Genomic DNA, 20,815 nt, shown 5'->3' with positions numbered 1-20,815 from the left:
GGCGCTTCCATCCCTCCCACCGTGCGAGGACCCGGCATTTGTCCCCTCTGGAGGACCCAGCCACAGGGCAACATCCGGGAAGCAGAGAGTAGCTGTCACCAGACACCTACTCTGCTGGCACCTTGACTTAGTCTCTCCATGCTGCCTCTTACTTACTTGTTGACTACTCCTCATCACTCTACTGCCAGCCTCCACCCTCTGTTCCCAGCAGCAGTAGTAGTACTACTAGCAGTAGAAGTAGTAGAAATAGTATGGTGGCCTGCTCCCGGGGCTGCTGGGATGGTAGCAGAGTCCTGAGGCCTCCTGCCACCATTGGGCAGGGAGGCCAGTGGAGGCCAGGCTGTGGCCGTCCCTGAGAGGCACCCTGGCCGCGGTGGTCCAGCCTCTTCTTTCCCTGCACAGCCAGGCAGCCCCTGCTCGAGTCCCATGTCACCATGGCTGCAGTTCCCAAGTTGCTGCAGCAGCAGGAGGAGGGTCACAACAAGCTGAGATCTGTGTCTGTGACCTGAACATTGATCCCTCGCTTCAGACCGACATACCTGATGCTCTCAGCAAGAGAGATAAGGTTAAATTTGCAGTGTGCACCAAGACCACCCTGCCCGCGTTTCAGAGCCCAGGGTTTTCTGTTACAAGGCAACATGAGGACTTTATGTGGCTGCATGTCACTCTGATTGAAACCACAGACTATGCTGGCTTTATTATTCCGCCTGCTCCCACAAAGCCCGACTTTGACAGCCCTCGAGAGAAGATGCAGAAATTGGGATAGGGTGAAGGGTCTATGACCAAAGAACAATTTGCCAAGATGAAACCGCCAACTTGACTGGGCCACAGGGTGCCCAGATATTGGGTCACACATGATTCCGGGTGTGTCTGCGAGGGTGTTTCTGAGTGAGATTGACATTTAGATAGGTGGACTGACTAAAGCAGTTGCCCTCCCTGATGTGGGCAGGCCTCGTCCAATCAGCTGAAGGTCCGAACAGAATGAAAAGGTGAAATCCTCCTGTTAGTAAGAGAGAATCCTTTCTCCCTGAATGCTGGAGCTGGGACATTGGTCATTTCCTGCCTTTGGAGTCAAACTGAAATATCAGCTCTTCCTGGATGTCAAGCCCACCTGCCTTTGGACTGGAACTCACGCCATTCGTTCTCCTGGTTCTCAGGCCTTCAGATGGGAACTACACCATCAGCTCTTCTGGGTCTCCAATGTGCCAGCTTCAGATCTGGGGACTCGTCAGCCTCCATAATAGTCACATGAGCCAATTTCTTATTATAAATCGCTCTCTCTATCTACATGCACACGCACACACACATGGATATATACATTCTACTGGTCTGTTTTTCAGCAGAACCCTGACTTCATGAGGCCACTGCCTCCCCTGTCTATTCCATGTTCCACAGAGCATCCAGAGTGATCTCAAACCACATATCCGATCGTGGCACCACTCTGCCCAAAGTACTTTAGGGGCTTCCCATGCATTTTAGGAAAACATCCCAAATCCTCACCAAAGGCTGCATGGTCTGCCCCAGCACTTGGCCGTAGCCACCCTAGGCTTCTTTTTGTTCAAATGCTCTAAGCTCTTTCCTGCCTCCGAAGCTTTGCACATTCCGTTTCCTCTGCCTGAAATAGTTTTTCTTCCACCCTATATGATACTAACTCTAGTTCATCCTTTACTGCCTCAGCCTGTGGAGATTTCCACAACTTCCCAAACCCACAATTCTAGGACAAAGTGCCTATTATACATCGCATCCTGCATTTTTCTCTCTGACCATGCATGTTACTAAAGGTTGCTTATGTACTGATTTGCTTAATGCCTCTTCCACCACTGGTCTGCTATTTCATGCCTGTTGTGGGGGTCTCTCCAATGCTTCCAGGGACTGCACATAAGAAGTCCCCCAGTAATTATTTGTTAACAAGAATCAGTGCATATGCTGTTCTCGATAAACCCATATAAATAAAACAACACAAATACATATAAAAGCATAGCCAACCACATTTTTTTGTTGTTGAAAAAAAAAAAGGAAAATCCTTTAAGTACCAGAACATACGCCCAACTGCAATGCCTCTCTCTTAATATCAGACTTAATAACTGTATTTAAATCTAGCTTATGAAGGTGTAATGCTTTATTTTAAAACCCTGAATTAGCATTTTAATACATAATAGTATGTGATCCCTACGAATTAGGTTGCAATACAAGAACTCTTTAAATTCTTCGCATAATACCAGGGGTGCCTGCGGGATTGAAGGCGTGAGATGCAGGTATCAGCTGATCTAGAGGGAAGAGAGATGTCAAGCAGAGAAATACCAGCAGAACTCATGAAGCGCCCCCTGTTGAGTGCTTCCAGAAAGCACAAAGGAGATGCCAACACAGACTCCCAGAACAGGTTGGAAAGCTTTGGAGAGGGACCGGATTATATTATGCCATTTAGGGGCACCCATTAGTGAAATAAGATCTTTATTTATTTTTTAAAATTTTATTTTATACACGATTCACACCTTCAGACAGCAGAAATAAGATCCTTTTTTTTCTTTTTCTCTTTTTTCCTTTTTCTTTTTCTTTCTTTTGCTTTTTTTCTTTTTTCTTTTCTTTTTCAGCATATGATGTGGGTACAAACGTTAAGGTTACATACATTGATTGCCCTTGTCTCCCCTGCCCCCTTGACTTCAGAGCTTCAAGTCTGTCCATCCCCCAGACGGTGTGCATCACACTCACTCTGTATGTACATACCCATCCCCTCCTCCCCACTCCCACCTGCCCCACACCCGACAAATGTTTGCTTCATGTCACTACATTTGTACTCTGAGTCTTGGGGAAATTTGGGGGTCCATATTTGAAATACCTGGCCCATCATGGCTGAGAAAATTTTAATTTGATCACTTTTGAATGACCTCAGTGATTCCATTATTTTCACTGGAAAAGGCTAATAAAGCCAGATACCTGTACTTAAGTTTCCTTTCAGATTGTCTTCCACCGAGATCATGTTTTCAAAGTGTATTGCAGAAAACAGCTGAGAAGGTTATAAAAATGCCAGCTGTGGAGCCCAGGCCCAGAGACTTTGTCCCCATAGGTCTTGGGGGGGGGCGGAGCCCAAGAATAAATATCTCAACAAGCTCAAGGTGTTTCTGATGTGGATGATCCACTGACCATAGTTTGAGAAACACTGATGTAGAACCTGCCAATAGATCTGTGAGCACAATGCTTTAAAACTGCCACGCATGGAATATTACAATATTAAACTGTAAATAAAAGAGTCTTCAAGAAAACGCCTAAAACCCTGGAATTCTTAGCAATCTTTATTTTCTTTGGTACTTTTCTATACTTCCTGATTTTTATGCTGAAAGGCAGATTTTAAAAACCAGAAAGCATCGTTTTAAAAAATAATGAGGATATGCCATCTTGTATTTAGTCTATGGTCCACCCACATTGAAGAACAAAACACAGAAAATATCCAAAGAAAATACACTAAAATACACTAAAACACTAGTAAGAGACTGTGGTGGAGAAAGAGATTTTTTTTTCATTCCTTTACTTTTTAGCACTTGACTCACTTTTTTTCTTCTAGTGGGAGAAGATTAACTTTATTTTAAAAATATAATAAGTATGTTTTCTATCCAAACCGTTATCTTCCCTTCTCAAATTATGTCATAGAGGACCTGACAGTTTTGACAGAAATAATACCAAGTCCCCATTGCAATTTCTGCTCAGATGGTGACAACAAACCAGGGCAGAACCGTGAAGACCAAAAAATTGTTTTGATTTATATGTGTCCCCAATTTCCCCCCCTTTTTTTGTCTCTCCCTCTTGCACTGGCCTAAATTCTTCCATCCCACTTGAGATTTCCAGGCATAGTCTTTTTCTACTTTTAAATCCCCTGTCTCTGTCCAAATAGACGTCACTCATTTTTATCTTCGAATTATTCACACTGAAGTGTTAACTATTTCAAGGAGACTGTTGTGCTTAGAAAAAAAACCACCTGCCCCGACCCCTTCAACTCTTCACTTTCTTGCTTTCTTTTGCAGAAATAACGTAGGGCCCAGAATGTCACCCCAACACCCACAGCCTGGCTCCCAACAGTGGCCTTGAGACCACAGTGTTTATCTCATTCTACCCTTCATCTCTTGGGCAGCCCACAAGCAGCCCAAGGCTCCAAGGTCTTACATCTTGCGTTCCAATAATCCCACAGTTCTGCACGTGCCTTTTTTGTCCTTCCTCTTGACTCCCTTTTATCTCCTAAAAAACCCTTCCACTGTCCTCTTTGGAATGTATGGTCCATTCATTAGCACAATCCACTCAGCCTCAGCCTCTCTCTAAATATGATGCAACGTGTGTGAGTATTACTATTAATAAAAATCACTGTGCTATTCAAAATCACCACATAAAAACCACAGAGTTTATGGGGGAAAACAGCATTGGGGCACAATGCCCAAAACCTTGATTAGCGACACATCGAAAAAAAAGATAATAACCTAATAAAAACAATAGCAGAGTGTTACACGTGTTAAATGGTTAAGAAGTACATTACGCACCAAAAAAAAACAAAAAACAAAAAACCCATGGCACTTTATCTTGAAAAAGACCTGGCGTGTGCCTATGGCAGTCACAAGGAAATCAAACCAGAATTCACTAAGAATAAAGCAACTAGGAAATCCCTCAAATAACTGAATATGGTATAATGTATTTCTTAGTACACCACAGGTCAAAGAAGAAATTACAATGGAAATTAGAAAATGTTTGAACTCAATGATAATAAAAAACATGATATATCAAAATTGGCGGTCTACAACTAAAGCGGTGTTTAGAGGAAAAGTTACACAGCCTTAAATGCATATATTAGAAATAGAATATTCAAAGTCAATGATCTAAACTTTCACCTCAAAATAAACTCAAAGAAACTAAAGAAGGGAAATAATAGAGAAAAGAAAAAAATCATGAAATAGAAAAAAAATGATGGGGAAAATCAATAAACAACAAACCAAAGTTGGTTTTTTTGAAGGATTAGTAAAATCAATAATCCTTAGACAGAAAAGAAGGAGAAAAAAACACTTATAACCAATATCACCAATGAATAAAGGAACATCATTCTGGATCCTATGACATTAAAGAATTCCTAAGGAGCCAATATGAAAAACTTGTTATCAATACATTTGGGAAATTCCCTAGAAATGGACAAATTCCTTTAAAAATACAACTTTGTAAAAGTAGCACAGGAAGAAATAGAAAATCTTGAGAGTGTCTATCTGTTAAAGATATTCACCACCAAGTATTAAGCAGTCGAAAACGTTGGTTGAAAGAATGAAAGGTCTGTATTTTTTGTACCTTATAGCTCTAAATGTGGAATTAAAAGTTTTCTTTTCCTCTAATTAAAAGAGTGATCAACAAATGGGAGAAAGAACAGGCTTCTCGAACTTGCTCCCCAAATCAAAGGTGGACCTTGCTGATATATGCAGGCAGGGACTTCCTCAAGAAAGTGGGGGCTCTGGGCATGGCAGGGTGACCACTGATCCTCTTTGACTTTTCTCTTCTCTATAATACTTGTTCTTCCTCTTGTCACTTTGTCACTAAACTCTCAAACACTGGCATACCTGACCTACCCAGTGTTTAGCAGGGGCATACCTAGCATATTTGACACCAAGAGCACGTAATTTTTCTAATACACCTTCTATGTGCCAAAACTATTTTCAGTAACAGACATGTAATGAAACAAATCATAGTAATGGCCACAAAAACACACAGTGATAAATTTCTTTTAACTCCCTCTATGTGATTATGCCAGAAAAACATTGACAATAAAAATTAAGCTAAATATCATAATACGAACAAGGAAGAATGTAATGAATTAATCCTTTTTAATTGGATTTCTGTTTTTACCTTGAAAATGGGGGAAACATATTTACATACTGTTCAATCTCAGTAATAAACAAACAACATGTTCTATTTTAAAACTGAGACCACTTCATCAAAATTTTGTCTGCACATTCAAAGCAGTAGATGACTAAGTCTCTCAATCTATGCTTGCAGGTGATCAAAGCAGACTTTATTCATTTTAGTTTTTAAAAATTTCTTTCACATAAAGCAACAGATACACAGATAGTTAGGAAAAGTCTTAAAGACAAAGATAAGTTGGGCAGAGATTTTTTTAAAAATTTTCTTTCACAATAAATTCCAGAAATTGCAATACTAGACAGTTTAGTATTAGTTTCTTCAGGATAGACTCTAGCTGCTTTCAAATGTGCCCACAGTCAAGAACCCTTCAACAAAATCCCACAGTCAAGAAATCTTAAACAAAATTAAATCTCAAGTGGTCACATAGAATGACAGACTCGAGCAATTCAATTACTGTTTCCTTCCTTTTACAGTCACTGTGCTCGCATTCTTTATTTTTAATCCAGTGTTCAGACACAAGAATGTAGTATCACAGGGTTTGGAGGCCTCCACTGCACATGAAGTAAGTGCCAAAAATTCTAAACCACGACAAACTTACTCTCCAAACAAACATTGTATAGCTGAGTCTGTGTGTGTCTCAGTCTATGTGCAATTGTACAACTGGACATTCTCCAAATGCACTTCTATGTAGACGTCAGTGTGTATTAAAAAATAAGTTAAAATGTGCTTATTTGAGGTATTCATTTATAGCACTGAAACTCAAAAAGAATTTGAGTTTACAATTGTTTAGACCACAATTGTTTAAAAAATTGGAGGAGCAGGGTGTTTTATCAATAACTTTGTTTTACATTGCTCTTCCATGGTGATGATGATCAGTTTTAATTTTGTTTTTCACTTCTCTAGAGACAATGCATCCTTTTATTGCCTGTTCCTGAGGCCGATTGCTCTTCAGAGAAATTTTTTACAGTGCCCTGTAAAGTCAAATAAAAATATGGAGATGAATCTCTAAGCAAAACATTTTATTTTGGAAAAAAAGAATTGAAACTCGAGGCATACACACAGGCCAGAGTGGTCTTAGGCATGTCTGAAGAACAAAGAGAAGGTTGGGGGTTTTATGAGAAAGAAAAATGTTACTTATTATTTTGAAAGAAAGCTCATTGGCACCAGAGAAGCTTCTGGGACCTGGCAAGCCCTGATTGGTGAGTGATGGCAGTAGGTAAAACTCGTCTTAGAGTCATGGCAAGTCGTTTCAGCAGCTAGTAGGTAAAATTGGTGTTAGGGGTTACAGCAGGTGGTTTCAGCAGCTGAGCTTATGGATAATTCTTGAAGCAGGTGCTACATGCCCTGAGTGCTTTTTTTACCTGCTGATCCCTTGACTCTGATTTAGTTGTGTATGACAAGAATAACTCAATTCATATCATCAGCTTCCACAGCACGCTCCTGTCCTTTAGCGTCAGGATCTTCTGACCCTCTCTACCCATCTGGGCATGCAGAGAGCAAATCAGAGCCTCTTGGCACCAAGTTTCACTGCCCAGCATCCTGGGACAGGACACAGCGTGAGGAACTTCAGCCCTTGAATGAAAGTCCAGGGAAAAAGTTGGGGGAACTCAGGACCACACCTCTCGGAGTGGGTTTGTCTGATGATTGGGACAGTAAAGGGAGCAGGAAATGAGACAAAACAGGGATCTGATTCTGATTGTAGACACTGGAGAACTCAGAAAGTGAAAAGAGGAAACCAACAGTTGAAAAATGGCTCTTTGTGCAAATGACACCAATTCCATTCAGTCATGTGCACAAATAGCCATTTTCACTGATCACCATGCAGCATATTAACAATGATCCACATCACCACATATGTGTCAGATTAAGTCAAGTTAATTGGGCCATGAGTGCTCTGTCATCACAATTTATAGCTCGTTTAGCCTAACCTAGCCTATCTGCCCATAGGTTTAAAGAATTTCATGGAACATTAGTCCCATGATTTTTTTTTCCTCCTAGTAAAATCTGGATGTGAGGAAGCTCTGGGCTTTTCACAGTTGGGAACTTAATCACTGTTCTCCGCTTTTGTTTACAAGTCACTTTCCACAGCCACCCATTGCAGCCGCCACTGTGCATCCATCTGTTAGGATTCAGGCTAACTTCGAGAAACAACGTGGAAACTTCCAATGTTTCAACAAGAAATTGCTTGGCATTGTTTTCATGATAATTCATCAAGAAGGCAACGCAAGGAGTTCTGCCCTCTGCAATGCATACATTTTTATCCACCAATTAAGGTGATTATAAACTATCGCTCACTGAGCCACATGTACGACAACAAGCGGTCCCAGATTTCCCAAATATCTGGACTTCGAATATTCTCTTCCCCAATTTTTGGCTCAGAAAATATGGTGTCTGTACCCAGGGCTCCTGGCTGTCCATTTGCATGTTACCTGAGTTAGGATACCTAAGGCGACAATGCAGATTTTGTGCAGTAGAGGCCAAAGTGCTCTGTAGTACTGTCCAATGTTAATGTCCAATGGAGAGAACAGCACGGTGGTGTCAGTGGACACACGCCCAGGACACCCTGATGACTGGCATCATGGGAGCTGGACCAAACCTCCACAAGCAGGCCTGGCTGCTTCCACTCACCCGCTGTTTCAGAATGTTCCCTCTTTGCAAACAAAGAAATGGTTGGGAAATGATAGTCCCTTAAGACGGCAACAGGCAACAATGTAAAATGCTGATTGTATTCGCTTTCTATTGCTGCTGTAACAAGTTAGCACAAATGCATGGCTGGAAACAACACAAATTTATTGTCTTCAATTCTGGAGGTCAGAAGTCCAAAACAGATGGGGAGGGCTTTGTTCCTTCTGGAAGCTCTAAGAGACAATCAATCCGTTTCCTTGCCTTTTCCTGTTTTCAGATGTCCCGGCCTCAGTCTGACCTCTGCTTCCATTGTCACGTCTCCACAGGTTCTCCCATCGCCTTTATTTAGCAAGTGATTATCAAAGACAAATATTACCTTGACATTGGATACATAGTGGAACTCCTCTCTCCAAAGCAATTCTTCTTTATATCTTGCACTATAGTCTTCATTTCTTTATATCCATGGCCAACCAAAAATAAAGGGTTTTCTTATAAGTGCTCTCAGCTTTTGTCTCTTACTCGTAAAATCAAGGATAATACTCCAACTTGGAGCTCTAGGTAGTCCCCACAGGTTGCTTCTGTCAAAATTCACAACAACTAGCAATGAACTTCCTGCTCTATTTAAAGGCTGCTTTTTCTCTTTTTTCTCCTGCTGTCAATACTTGCTGCTGTGCTTTTCAAACATGAAAATCTTTTTAGGAGGCATAATCCTTAATTGTGCAAGTGATAATCTCTTGTGTAGGCTATGTCAGCATTTTAATAAGCCAGAAGTTTATATCAAAGGGAACATCAAAATAATTGTCCTGGAATAAAATAGACATTACTCCCCTGTGACTATGATTATCATTCCTTTTACACAGTATTATTTTTTTCTCCTTCTTTCTTTCATTCTTTCCATCTTCAGAAAGCCATTGACATGCTATCAAATCACATCACTTATTTCTTTCACTAGCTTTTCCTATGAGAAGATAACCTAACCTGCCCTGAGTTTTTCATCCTGCTTTTAACGCATTTTCATTCTTTGGGTCTTTCTTAAAACCTAAACTGTTCCCATTTAAGGTCCTCTTCTAATACTCCTAGGAGGCATTTTGATAAAGTGTTTTTCAGGGCAAAATGCATTCTTACTCTGAAAATAGGAGTCTTGTGCATGCTTCAGTGATCATGCAGCATGAGCTAGTATTTGATAAGGCTAAGAAAATCTTCTCTGTGTTGTAAGAATTTTTAATACCTTAGGTTAAATATCTCAACTGCTATTAGAGATTTTAAGGACTTTATTTTAGAGGGGAAAAAAAGCTTTAAAAGTCTATGTAGTTGATTCTGTTGTCCTTACTTGACTCTCATTGATATAAAATTGTCTGGAAGTTCAATTGCGGCTTGCGAATTTCATTAGCTGAATTATCAATGAGATAATAAAGCAGATTGTTGAACATTCCCATAATGGAATATTATTTATCCAGTAAACAGAACTAATAACAACAAGAAATAACACTCATGTTAATTGAGAAAGCAGAATACACAATTATAGGTTCAGCACGATTGCAGCTACATAAATAAAAATGTTTTTAAGACTGAAAGGAAACACACCAAAGTACTAATGTAGTTGAGGGTGCACATTGTTCTCTTTCTGCTTGCCAGTAATTTCATCTTCCTGCATTTTAATATCTCTGAGATTGAGATGTCCCTTGCAATTGCTCTCAGCCATGCAGAGCTTGCGACCTAGTTATCATCATCTGTGGATGTGCAGCCAAATTGCAAACCAGGTGCCATCAGCTTGGAAGACTATTCCAGAGTGAAGAGTGGCGCACTCATTTAAGAAATGCTGCATCAACAACACCCTTCTTGGCACAGAGGACAATATGCTTTGGAAAACATGGAGCTTGATGATTTTGTGTCACAAATCACTTAGAGGAATTGGACTACAAGCTGAAGAAGGGTTTCAGAAATACCCTAATCAATCTGTTTTGCTCCTATGTCTTTGAGCATTCTTCTGTAGGCACTAAAGTGATATATAACTCTTTTAAATCTTAGCAAAAATAGGCTTAAAAGAGTGCTTTATTTGAGAAGTCTTTTAAAAAATAAAACGTTTAAGTGGTAAGAAAGCACTGGGAAGTAGTATATTTTGAAGACATTTTTTTCCGTAGGAGTAAACTAATGGTGCATACAAACTCTGGCATCTTGGATTTGGTTGTAAGTAACACACTCCAAATGACAGCTGTTTAAATGAAATGGAGATTTATTTCTCTCTCGCATAACTATCTGTGGGTGAGTGGTCTGGGGCTGGTAAAATGACTGCTTGACAAGGACACCTAGAGACTCGGCTTCTTCAATCCTATTACTCAGCCATGCCCAGGATATTCCTCTTGCCTACATAGCTCACCACCATGCTTGTATTCCAAAAGGTAAGAAAAAACAAGGAGAGAAAAGGAAATGCCCTTTCCCTTTATCCTAGAAGCTGCACACACCACTTCCCTAAATATCCAATGAGCCTGAGTCTAGGCGCATGGACCCACCTAGCTAGCTGCAAGGGAGGCTGGGAATATCTCTATTCTACATTAGGGATGAGCAAACATTTTCTGTTATGGACTAGGAAGTACATATTTCAAGCTTTGCAGGCCACATAACATCTCCACTGAATATTCTTCTTTGTTTGTTTCTTAAACCCCTTACAAATGTAAAAAACATTCTCAACTTGCCGGCCACACAAAGACAGACAAAAGGCTGGATTTGGCCCATAGGACAGTTTGCCAACCCTTGTTCTAGACAGTCGTGTGTATATCTGCGAATCTAGAGTTCCATTAACATTGAGGACTGGAAGGACTATACATCAAACAACTAGCTGTTTCTGGAAAAGCATACATTCATTTTACGATGTTTTTAAAAATTTTAGACTACCACTTCTTTGAAATAATGGGGAGCATGTTTATAACTTCAAAAGGCAAATACAAAGTTTAGTGTCCATTTGTAAAGCCCCAAATTAAAAAACAACAACAACTTAGGAATAGAAAGAAACCTGGAAGAAAATAAACTAGAACATTTATATGAACTCTTTGGGTGATTTGATTCTGAGTTATTTCATTTCATGTATCTGCCTCTTTGTCTGAAGTCTAACAATTTTACTGTGATGAACACCTATTATTGATACTATTTAAATACAAGTTTTTAGAGAATCAAAAATTATTAATAATTTAGACTATTCCTTTCACTAACTTTTATTGTTCAACTAATGTGATTTATGACATAATGACATATTAAAAATAAAATACCTGTTAAAACTTCAGAGCTGTCATCTCATACCAACTAGGGTGACTACTATCAAAAACAAACAAATCAGAAAATAACAAGTGCCCATGATGATGTGGAAAAATCAGAACCCTTGCACCGTTGTGAATGTAAAATGGTGTGGGCTTTGTGGAAAACAGTATGGTAGCTCCTCAAAAAATTAAACAGAAAATTACCACATGATCCAGGAATTTGACTTCTGGCTATATACCCAAAAGAACTGAAAGCAAGGACTTTGAAGAGATATTTGTACACCCACTTTCATGGCAGCATTATTCACGATAGCCAAAAGGCAGAAGCAACTCAAGTGTCCATTAACGACTAAATGGATAAACAAAATGGGGTGTGTCCCTATAATGAAATATTATTCAGCCTTAAAAAGGAAGGAAATTCTGACGCATGCTACAAATGGATGACCCTGAGGACATTATGCTACATGAAATAAGCCAGTTACAAAAGGATGAATATTGTATGATTCCACTTATGTGAGGTCCCTGGAGTAGTCAAATTCATAGAGTCAGGAAGTAGAATGGTGGTTGCCAGGGGCTGAGAAGAGGGAAGTAGGGAGTTATTGTTTAATGGGTGCAGAGTTTCTGTTTTGCAAGATGAAAAAGTTCTGGAGATAGATGGCAGTAATGGTTGTACAATCGCGTGAATGTACTTAATGCCACTGAACCGTACACTTAAAAAAGATTAAGGTCATCATTTTTAAAGTATGTGTATTTTATTAATACAACAATAAAATTTTTTTTTCCAGAGCTTGAAAAGACCTTAAAAATCATCAAGTTTAATGCCTGTATAAAATTTCATTTGGGGTTATAACAGTTTAGTACTAGATAAAGAAGATGACCTTTTTTTTCATTTGTTATGTGCAGAAATTAGATGTCATTTCACATCACTAGTTTAAGAGCTCAATAATCAAGAAAAGAATGTCCTAATCAGTGGTTCTCAACAGCAAGCCCACCCTAGACTTTGTTGGAGAAATCAAAGTAGGGGACTTTCAATTGTCACAGCAATTGGGGGCAGAGATCAAGAATTCTAGAACTCTTGCAATTCCATCTCTTCTAGTACAGGTACACCCAAACATTTATATAGGGATTGTATATTATTATTTCATATTTTATTTTTATTCTTATTTTATTCTTATTTATTCTTATTTTTATTTTTTTTTATTTTATAAGTTATTCCTTTTTTATTTTTCTTTTATGAGACAGAGTCTCACTAAGTTGCCCAGGCTGGTCTTGAACTCTTGGGCTCAAGCAATCCTACCACCTCAGCCTCCCAAGTAACTGGGACTATAGGTACATACCACCACACCCAACTGTCTTTTAATTTCTTTTGATCTAATGTAGGAAACCTATGTTTAAAACTGGGAGATAGGATTTAGATAGAATTATGGGTTCCTAATTGAAATCCTAAAAAAAATAGAAAATAATTTGGAAAGGTGAGTCCAAAGCCAACTAAGGTTAGAGATGGAAAAACAGTATCTCCTTCTGAAATCTGGGGTCTTCTTTGACCAGTTATTTGCTATGCACTTTCCTAGTTCCTGAGTTCTTGCTGAAGTTCTTCAGGGCTGAGGAAGAAAAAGAGGTCCCTGGAAGGCAGTCATGACTGTAATATAATTTTATTAGTTGGAGTCTCCAGCAAAATAGAATCAGTGTGTGTGTGTGTGTGTGTGTGTGTGTGTGTGTGTGTGTGTGTGTGTGTGTAAAGACAAAGAGAGATTTATGTTAAGGAATTAGCTCACACAATTGTAGGACTAGCAGGTCTGAAATCTGCAGGGCAGGCCAGCAGATTGGAAGCTCAATGTTGCAGCTCCAGTCGGAAGGCAGTCTGGAAGCAGAATTCCTCCCCCTTCCAGGATCTCAGACCTTTGTTCATAAGGCCTTCAACTGATTAGATGAGGCCCACCTGCATTATACAGGATAATCTGCTTTAGTCAAAGTCGACTGACTTACATATGAATCCCATCTACTGCAGAAAACAGCCTCACAGTAACATCTAGACTGGTGTTTGGCCAAACATCTGGGTCCCAGAGCTTAGTCACGTTGACACATAACATTATCTATCACAATAGCCAAATGGAGATTGGAGCAATGGTATGAAGGTAGGTGGGGTCCTAGAAGGTGAGGATGCCTCTTCCTCTGAGTTAGAGACCGCAAGCCTTGAAGGAAGGTCTCAGCAAGAAGAGGAAAGTGACTTCTTCAAATGTGATTGGGGGCCTAGAATTAGCCAATATTGGAGGAGGGACCATATTTCTGGTTTTCCATGGGGCATGGCGGGAGGGTGGGGGAGAGGGGGGAGGGGGAGCAAAAGCAAGGCTGCCATCTCCCCAATCTCCATCTCTTGGTGTTTTGCAGGAGTTGAGAGCAACTACTAGTGACTAACCACGCTCAGGAGGGGCATATTTCATGGGGGTACGATCCACTTCCTTTTATCTGAGATGTAACCATCAGGTTTAGCAGGAGGGGATTAAACCCTAGTCCCTGGGAGACTGTGAGTGGCACGTGGCTGCAGAGAGCCAGGCTGAGCATGAAAGCTAATCCAGAGGGTTCCAGAAGAGTCACACTTACCCCAGCAGAAGAAGCACAGGAGAGGGAGAAGACATTGGATTCGGAATGAAAAAAAAAAAAAAAAAATAGATACTGAGCCCTTCCCTGAAGGCGTTGGCAACACTGTGACCATAACACACAACATGGTGGAAAAGGGTCTTGGTATTGGTCTATTTCTTAGAAGAAAAGTAGAACGGAAGAGAAGAGAATATAATAGTGAGCATTTACTATGTACCAGGGTGTCAAGCACTTGACATTGTATTATTTCAATTTGATCTTTAATTCTGCCCTATGAAGTATTATTATTAATAAAGTTTATGAGCAATTTGGGATTAAATAATTAGGCCAATGTCACAGAACAAGGAAGTGGAGGAACTTAGGACTCAAACGCAGGAAATCGGATTCCCACATCCTTGTTCCTCACCCCCTCCTGGGCTTTCCTCTAGTAAGACAGAGATGAGGGTTTCTCAAGAGGCTGCACATGGAGGTCGTTGTCGAGAACCGGGGGAGGTGGGTAGGCTAGAGAAGGACAAAGGCAGTGGAAAGACCACAATGGGAATGTGACAGAGGGGATTTTCAGTAGCCACCACAAGGGCACAATCTGGGGAAGCTGGAGGTGGTTAAGCAGAGTGGTTAGGAATTCTGCGTGCAATTTTGAATGAAACTCCTAAAAAGGAAACTTACAAGAAAGATCAATGGTATCTTCAAGACTTTGGGAATCAGACTGTGGCTACTATTGTCTTTTCATTCCTTCTTTCTTCTTTTTTTCTTTTTTTTAGACAGAGTCTCGCTTTGTTGCCCAGGCTAGAGTGAGTGCCGTGGCGTCAGCCTAGCTCACAGCAACCTCAAACTCCTGGGCTCAAGCGATCCTCCTGCCTCAGCCTCCCGAGTAGCTGGGACTACAGGCATGCGCCACCATGCCCGGCTAATTTTTTTTTTCTATATATGTTAGTTGTCCAATTAATTTCTTTCTATTTATAGTAGAGACAGAGTCTCGCTCTTGCTCAGGCTGGTTTCGAACTCCTGACCTCGAGCGATCCTCCCGCCTAGGCCTCCCAGAGTGCTAGGATTACAGGCGCGAGCCGCGGCGCCCGGCCCCCTTCTTTATTTCTTTATGCAAGCTGCAGTCCCCAACCTTTTTGGCATCAGGGACTGGTTTCATAGAACACAATTTCTCCACGAGACGGTGGGGTGTGAGATGGCGGGAGGCGGAGCTCAGGCGGTGATGCGAGAGATGGGGAGCGGCCGTAGATACAGATGAAGCTTTGCTCGGCAGCCGCTCACCTCCTGCTCTGCAGCTCTGGTTCCTAAGTTTCGTGGAAGACAATTTTCCAAAAACGGGGGTGGGGGTGTAGGTCGAGGCAGTGGAGCTTTATGGCCCAGTCTCTAACAGACCGAGGACCAGTCCCCCGGGACTGGAGACCACATAATACAGGACTAGGTCACACGGGGACACGGTGAGGGGCGTTTTTCGTTGTTGCTTTAAATTTTCTAAGATTTCTTTTTCCCTTCTCCGTTTCTCTCTCAGATGCATCTCTTTCTTTCTACGCTTACTCGAATTTTCTTTATCTAACAGCTGCACATCATAAAGATTTAACTTGCTTCTCTCCCAGTTATCGTGCACATGATCACCTTATTAATATCAAAAGTAATGTAATTCTCTGCCTCAAAAACTCTCCGTAGCCTAGCCTAGTCTGAATTCCTCAGCCTGGATGGAAGACTCTAGAATCGGCGCCTCTGTGCTAATCACTGTCACAAGCAAGGGCTGCAGGACCTAATCTGCAGATCAGCTAATATCCTGTCTAACCGCCCCCTCCCACCCCTGCATTCCCTCCCCCCTCAACTCGTGAGACTCAGCCCTGCAGCCACACTCCAGCTTGTGCCATTTCAATCTGAGATTTCATCTTATTGGAGTCCTATGCTTTTTTCAGAAGAGAATCCAGCGAAATGTGTTACCTTTTTTTCTCTTTAGCCCATAATGAGGTTGTCATCCTCCAAATGATTATCTATTTCACACACTTGTGTCGGGAAACAGGGCTTAACTGGCCGCAAGCTCAATAAGAAGAGTCAGGAAGATACATGCCACACAATAAAGTGAGTTACTGACTACTCTCGTACCCCTTAGTTACGAAATAGCACAGACATCTCGGTGAAGAATGGCATTATTAAATTTTTCCCAAGTGGCATTTCAAAAGCCATCTGGTTCTTGGTCTGAGATGTCTGGCCTTGCCTTTAGATATGTTGACGGACTTTGCTAACAAGAGCAATGAGATGGTGCATGGGAGAGAAAAAGAAGAAGGCTTATTTTGATAGAATGCACTTCTCTCCTGTGAGAAACCAAGGTTGAAACCCTCAAAAGAGTTAAATTATAGTCACATAGGCAAGCAGGGGAGATTGAAATCTCACTGACTTAGAGAAAAAAAAAAACTAAAACCAGGGGCTGATCCTGGTAGCACTTGCCTGTAATCCCAGCACTTTGGGAGGCCAAGGTGGGAGGATGGCTTGAGGCCAGGAGTTTGAGGCCACCCTGGACAAAACATAGCAAGATTCTGTCTCAATAAAAGATTAAAAAAAAAAAAAGCCAGATGGTGGCATGCCAGTATTCCCAGGTATGTGGGAGGCTGAATGGGGAGGATCACTTGAGCCCAGGAGTTCGAGGGTGCAGTGAGCTATGATCGTGTCACTGTACTCCAACCTGGGCCACAGAGCAAGACCCTATCTCTAAAAATAAATAAATAAATAAATGCCTACCCTCAAGAAGCTCATGTATCACGGAAAGTAAGACGAAGCTGCCAAAGGCACAGAGTGGGCAGTGGTAGCTAAGACGACGGGAAGGATCAACCTACCCTTAGGGTGAAAGAAGCCTTCGCAGAGAAGCTGATGTGCAGCGTGGATCTTGGAGAATGAGGAGGTGTTTGCTAGGCCACCAAGAAGGGCATTTCAGGCGGAGGACACAGAACAAGTGTTTGAATCAGGAGGTTCAGAGGTAAGAATAAATCCGTCCTCCCACCTTCCAGGAAGTGATGATCCATCGTTGACTCAATAAATCCAGCAGGTTTATTTAAAAAAAAAAAAAAAAAAGATTAAGCAAAAAGCCTGCTATACCCAGGCAGTGAGGACATAAAGACTGCTCATCACTATAGCTACCTCCACCCCCACCCCCACCCCCACCTCTAGGCAGCTTCCAGAAAGTTATAGATCTGGGGCTAAGAGGCGTAGACAAGGAAAATGGGGCCTGCAGGCTGGCTGGTCACTCTCATCAAAGGGCAAGGAAGAATGTGCATCAGAGAAATTAAGTCGAACGCCACTAGCTGCAGGTTGGCCAGAAGCACAGGTGCAGCTCCAAAGAGGTGACCAGCAACTACGAGATCCAAGGAAGACTGAGCTCTTCAACAGCCTGGGCTCCAACTGAGTCTATAGGAAGTTAATGAGATCAGTGGCTATGGCCAAGAGAGAGGACAGAGAGCTAACCACCACCAAAACAGGGTTTCTTGTAAAAGGAATGACAAAAAGTAGACAGACAGCTAGCTCTCTGTTGGCGGTTACAGAAGGAAATGTCTTTTGTCCCCCTCTGTCTGTTCTCCACCCCAATACCATCAATGAGACATTCCCATCTCCCCATACTGGGACCCCAATATCTCAATAATAAAGGCATAGGAGGCCACAATATGGAAATTGACAATCTCATCCTATGAATCACTGATCAGAACATACGTAGAATGTAGTTTTTAGTCCTATGCGTCAGCTTTTTAGAGATTTTTAAAGACTGAATCATGTCCAGGGAAGTCTAACTTAACTATAAAAGTATCTCAAAATCATATCTCAAAGAATATTTAAAGAAACTGATTAGCTTTAACCTCAAAAAATAGGTAACTGTCTTTGGACATTGAAAGAGATGTCGTATAGAAGAATTAGAGTTATTCTCTGTGGTTTCAGAAAGAAAACAAGGAGTAAAGGTATGAAAGTTAGAGGGATACCAGATGGATGGTGCTCCCACTGGTAGTGCTCATGAGGAGTGCTCCACCAGGGCTGTTGGAGAGGGAAGCTCAGTACTGGAAAAAAGCTGAACCCTATGATCTTCAAGTTCCACCTCTCCCTCCACTTCTAAGATTTCTATTTAATGATTTATGTCACCCTAGTTTTAACTTGGTTCCTCTTTGTTAATTTTCACATAAGTAAATCTTGTTCCCTCATTTAGTAGAAAGCATCCACAAGGGGAATCGTGTGTATACATTTAGTGCATAATGGCAAACACACATAAGGTGATCATTCTATAATTAGTTTCCTAAGATGATTATCTTGTGACCAGAAGAAGTCTTTAAGAACATCCAGTCTTTTCCCTTTTCCGATATTTAAACTTCCTCTACATTATTTTTCCCAAATGATCCCCCAGTTCCCCACTTGAATACTTCCATTGATGGTGAGCTCATGACCTTACAGGAAGCGTCACAACATTTTGGGACAACTTTACCACACATTTCACGGTCTCAGTTATCTGTTGCTGAGTAACAAACCACACTGAGAACGAATGTCTTAAAATAACGATGATTTTTGTTTCTGTGGATTGGGTAGGCAGTGCTGCCCACTGATTTTTGCCTGGGTTCAATGAGGCAGCTACTTGCAAGGGGAGGATTGTCTGACCCGGAAGATACAAGATGGCCTCCTGCGTCTGATTGGCAGTCGTTTCTGGCCGTCGGTTGGAGCGCTTTGGTTCTCTGCCATATGGCCTCTCACCCTCCTCTATGTTTGTGAACTAAAATAAAATCTGAAGCCCCCCAGCCAACTGAATGGACTTCCTCTTGGCCAAAGGGACCCCAGAAAAACCTTACAGCTGAGATGCTGGCCATGAGCAAAGACAGGTCAAAGGTGCCTTGTCATGGCCACTGCATTTTAGAGTTACTCCTTGTTACAATAAGATACTAAATCATTAGCAGGTCTAAGGCCCTGCAAGACAAAGCTGAAACCACACCCATGGGCCATCAATTTGCTTACCAGATCACTCGAGTTTTGCCAAATGTCCAGTGGCTTGTCTCTGATTAACAGACATCTTTATCTTAAAACCCTAATCCTAACCCTTAAAGACAAAACTTCATGTCTGTAACCAATTACAAATCAAAGAATCTTTAAACCCACCTGTCACTCCTAAGTCCCTGCTTCAAGATGTCCCACTTTTTCCAGCCGAGCTAATGCATGCCTTCCACATACTGACTTATGGTCTTATGTGTAATTCCTGTCTCTGTGAATGTATAAAACTAAACTGTATCCAGCTACCGTGGGCACATTTTCTCAGAACCTCTTGAAATCATGTGCTCCAGGCCATCGATCACACACGCTTGGCTCAGAATAAACCTCTTTAAATTATTTTTCAGAGTTTGGGTTTTTTTTTCCCTCCATTAACACACTAGACTGGCTCCATTATATGTCTCAGGGCAGTGTTCCAAAAGAATGAAGGTAGAAACCACAGGGCCGCTGACAACCTAGGCTCCAGAACATTCTTTTGGTCAAAGCCACAGGGTAGGCCCAGAAACAGAGGTGGAAAAAAAAAAAAAAAAGACTCCAATTCCAAAAGGGAGGAATGACAAACCCACACATATGACCTGGAGACATCCATGCTAGGACAGGTGAAATGTGTCACTGTTGAACAATTTACAATACCCAAAGAAATTACAAGGAAATTTTCCTGCTTCTAGCTCTTCCTATCGGCCATTGATTTTCAAACAGGAGCCATATGAAATAAAGCAAATCATTTTTTCAAATAACAGCTTTTGAATTGTTTGAAGAGAGCTGAAATAGAAATGACAAGTCTTCTCTTCCTTTGTGTTTTTTTGCCATTACTCAACTTGACTTATTATCTTTACTCTAGATTTATAAAATAAATGTCAACTCCTACTGACTGCATTGGAAATTCTGCAGAGTGGCCCCCCCCAGTCTGTCTCAACCAGCCCTCCAGGTGATTCTGGTTCCTGTCATAGTTTGAGAACCACTGGTCTGGTCCTCTTTGATCAATCATCTCTCCATAGTCTTTAAAAATACAATTTTTTATAATTTATCTGCTTGCCCTAATTGTCATAGCAAGAACTGTGACCTGCTGCTACTTCCTACATCCTGGGTAGAAGCAAAAGTTCCCTGCACTCGTTCTTAATTGTTAGCAAGGTAATAAACTGCAATATTGCTATCTGATAGCCATTATAATATCTCCCTTTTTTATTCCACCAACATTTGTTTTTTTTAGGAAACTGTGTTGTCAATCATGTTGTTTGGGTGATGTAAACTCCACTTTCAGCTCCAGAAATGAACCCTGGTTAGCAAAACCAATCCGATTATTCCAACTAACCATCCATGGTAAAATTGGCTCAAGAGTGGGTGCATAAACCCACCAAATCCAGTGATGTTTGAGGGTTTCTGGAAGAGAGATATTTTCCCCTCTTCCACTGGTTTTGATGGAGCGAGGGCATAGGTTTGAAGTTTGACTTCTTTAC

The sequence above is a fragment of the Microcebus murinus genome, chromosome 25 (genome assembly GCF_040939455.1).
Source record: "Microcebus murinus isolate Inina chromosome 25, M.murinus_Inina_mat1.0, whole genome shotgun sequence".
In the NCBI taxonomy this organism is placed as follows: Eukaryota; Metazoa; Chordata; class Mammalia; order Primates; family Cheirogaleidae; genus Microcebus; species Microcebus murinus.
This window is presented reverse-complemented; position numbering follows the sequence as displayed.